A 3,422-nucleotide genomic window follows, 5' to 3' on the forward strand; every position below is an offset into this window, starting at 1 on the left:
AAGGCTCAACTGGTGGTGATTGCCCATGATGTAGACCCCATTGAGCTGGTGGTTTTCCTGCCTGCCCTTTGTCGAAAGATGGGGGTGCCCTAGTGCATCATCAAGGGAAAGCCTAGGCTGGGGCGCCTGGTCTGCAGGAAGACGTGCACCACTGTTGTCTTCACACAGGTTAACTCGGAAGACAAGGGTGCTCTGGCTAAGCTGGTGGAAGCTATTAGGACCAATTATAATGACAGGTACGACGAGATCCATCGCCACTGGGGAGGCAACGTCCTGGGTCCTAAGTCTGTGGCTCGAATTGCTAAGCTGGAAAAGGCAAAGGCTAAAGAACTGGCCACTAAATTGGGTTAAATGTACACTAAGTTTTCTGTACATAAATATAATTACAAAGTTAAAAAAAAAAAAAGTCCCTGGGCAAACGGCCCGGTGGGTTTTTCCCTCTCTGGGTTGGGGATGGGGTGGGGTGGGGTGTCTCATCTGGAGCTGTGCTTTTCACAATAGGTCTTTAGTCTTCCTTATTTAATCTTCCTCTCACTAGAATAAGAACTTTTAAAATGTTTTTATTAATTACATTTGTTCATTGACAATATTCTAAGTACCTGTCACATGTTGGGTCCCTTAACTGTAAGACACCAGAGCTTTCGACCAGAGACTCAACTCATGCCTGCTGTACCTGAAACAAAGGCTCACTACTCTGAGTTCTGTCTTCGAGGATTCCAGAGGAGACTAGCCTGCTAGCTGACAAGTATACAGCCTGAGGACATCTGTTGTTGACCTCCTCCCCCACTGTGGACTGCGCCTCCGGCCACTCCCCAGAGTCGAGACCAGCGAGACACCCCGAGTCTCCACCTTCAGCCCAACAGCCAACTTCCCTTGGACTTCCTCCTTGACTTTGTTCAGACTCTTCCTGACTCCTCCCTTATTCAAATGTCATTGTAAACTAGAGATGCAGTTTTACTGTCTTGTATATAAATGCTGAACCCCCAAAGTAAAGATGAACCTTGATTAGAAACCCTCAACTTGGCTTCGTGTCCTTTTGTTCTCGAACTCTGTGTTTCAGGTCTCCTTTCTCCCTTCGGTCACAGAACCCGGTTCATGAAACTACGAGACAGTTTCATGAAACTGCGAGACACATTCTGATTACTCTTATTGTCTCTCTCTCTCTCCCCTGTCATCTCTCCCTCTCTATTAGTCTCTTTCCTCTGTGCATGTATTTTTGTTTTGAGACACCTTGATGTCAACCAAAGACTTCCCTATGACTGTGGGTTTAGAACTATCCCATGGAGCCTAGTGGGCTCACCTGTGAGCTCACAGCTGAAGACAATGACCCGCCCCCACCCCACTAGCAGCCAATAGTTCAGCAGGAAAATATCCTGTGAGCTCCTCCCCCTCCACGACTGACTGCTGACTTGTCCAATCTTGTGCAGGTCCGAGGCTGGCCACTACAGTTGCTGTGAGTTCTTGATTGCAATAGCTACATCCTGCCCAGAAGATGTAATTTTGCTGGCCTTCTGTCTTCTGGTTCATTCATCCTTTCTGTCCCCTCTCCTATAATGTTGTTCCTTGAGCCTTAGAATTAGGTGGCATTAATGTGCTCTTTAGGACCGAACACTCAACCTCTCTCACTGTCCGTCAGCACCTTGAGCAGCCATGGGTCTCTGCTCTCACAGCTACTCTGTGCTGATTGAAGCTTCGCTGAGTAAGGCCGAGTAGAGCCTTTGTCGGTAGGTATAAACTTAATTATTTAGAAAGAAGTTTAACATCATCTCAATTTCACTAGACAACCATAAGAAGTTTATGACTCCCCAAGCCGTGAGTTGTTGTTTTTCTTTCTTTTTCAAATCAGGCATCTCTTTGTAAAACTCATCCTTCTTGGGGTCTGTGAATTTCATTCCTCTTTTGAGTTTACAAGGCAATGACCCATTGATGAGCCAAGTCTCGAAGTCACATTCACACCAAGGACTCACCCACTTTCTGATTTCATTCTGATTGAACCAAATCAAACTGATCTTTCTTTAAAATCACCTTCACACTCTCCGGGAACAACTCAGCACATTAGCAATCAGGCATTCTCACTGGCCTGCCCTCAGGGACCTAATGGCAGCTTAAGTCATCACCCACCCGCCACCAGGTGTGTCACCTGTGCTAGGTGCTGGGACCCCAGCTGCATCAGATCTCTCTCTCTCTCTCTCTCTCTCTCTCTCTCTCTCTCTCTCTCTCTCTTTCTCTCTCTTTCCCCTCTCCCCCTCCTCCCCTCCCTATCTGCCTGCATGTCAGCCATACCTGCTCTTAGCTGATCTTAAAGGTACCCCACTCTCGATGCAGTTTGGCATATCACTCTTCTTCCAGTTTCTCACGTTGGCAGTTGAAGGTTAAACAATTGAGCCATAGCTTTTCCACCCAGGGAAAGATGAATTAAAATATGTTGTTAGTTGTAATGTTTTCCCTTTGGGTAGAATCGCTAATAAAACAGTGTTACTTTCTTTCCATTTAGTCCCCTTGGAAGGCCAGAGTACCTCAGCTTCAACACTCACAAGGTCTTTTGCTGGGGACCTTGGTGACTTAGCCAAGGTTATGTGAATATGGAAAAGATAAAGCTAGGTTCCAAAACTGGCTTTCAAACGAAGTTTGTTTCTCTTCTCATTTTTTTATTTTGACAAAATTTCAGACTTACAAAAACACTGTATGAACTGTATAAAGAATTCCCATTACCATCCACCCAGATTTCCTGAGTTAACATTGAGGGTTGAAAACATATCGTCACATTCACACAGAAACAGGACAGGCTGGAAGTTCAAGTGGAAACTCAGCTGCAGTCTAACCTGAATTCCATAGGACAGGGACGGGCATTCCGTTGGAGTGTCTGTGTTGAAGCTGTATTCCAGTGTTTGCTCTTGTGCTGCTGGCTGGCAGGCTGAGACCCATTCACATGGCTGGGATTATTCATCAGCTCAGAGCACTGCTCTCAGATTCATGGCTCACAACCACTCGGTTCCATACCGGACTCACTCGTGGTCCTTTCAAAGGGCCGCCTGCCAGCTCTGTCTGTGGGTTTTCTTCAAAGATAACATTATTTTAAACTGAAGATTTTAAGATTCAGAAATCATTAAAAGGAAAGTGACTTCAGTGAAATAGCTTGGTGCTTCTTATTAGCAAAGAGTGTTGCTTTAGGTATTTGCCTGAATGTGTGTGTGTGTGTATGTGTCCAGGTAACTGAGGCCAGATGATGCGCTCAGTTTCCTTAATGAACAGCTTGATATACCAGTAGATGTCGCTACAGCCATGGAAAAGGAGAGGTTTTGAGTACCAGAGAGACAAAAATTCTAAAATCGCAGCAGAGGAACCAGGAGCCAATCCTATGCAGATCTACCTGCAAATCTCTCTCTGTCTCTCCCTCTCTCTCTCTTTCCCCCCTCTCTCCC

General features: G+C 45.8%; 2 long non-coding RNA genes across 3 annotated transcripts in view; one reads left to right on the forward strand and one right to left on the reverse strand.

Moving 5' to 3' along the window:
* The window catches only part of LOC116101169, a 4,573-nt gene extending 3,842 nt beyond the window's left edge, over positions 1–731 (reverse strand). The window contains exon 1 of the long non-coding RNA XR_004122821.1: positions 600–731. This is a non-coding gene — a long non-coding RNA (uncharacterized LOC116101169). The remainder of the gene's footprint in view (positions 1–599) is intronic.
* A 613-nt stretch (positions 732–1,344) lies between these two features.
* Positions 1,345–3,422, forward strand: part of LOC116101168 — a 15,567-nt gene continuing 13,489 nt past the window's right edge. Inside the window, exon 1 of one of the 2 annotated variants that reach the window (XR_004122820.1) lies at positions 1,345–1,453. This is a non-coding gene — a long non-coding RNA (uncharacterized LOC116101168). The other variant, XR_004122819.1, reaches the window with a different exon arrangement.

The sequence above is a fragment of the Mastomys coucha genome, unplaced genomic scaffold (assembly GCF_008632895.1).
Source record: "Mastomys coucha isolate ucsf_1 unplaced genomic scaffold, UCSF_Mcou_1 pScaffold21, whole genome shotgun sequence".
NCBI classification, from domain to species: domain Eukaryota; kingdom Metazoa; phylum Chordata; class Mammalia; order Rodentia; family Muridae; genus Mastomys; species Mastomys coucha.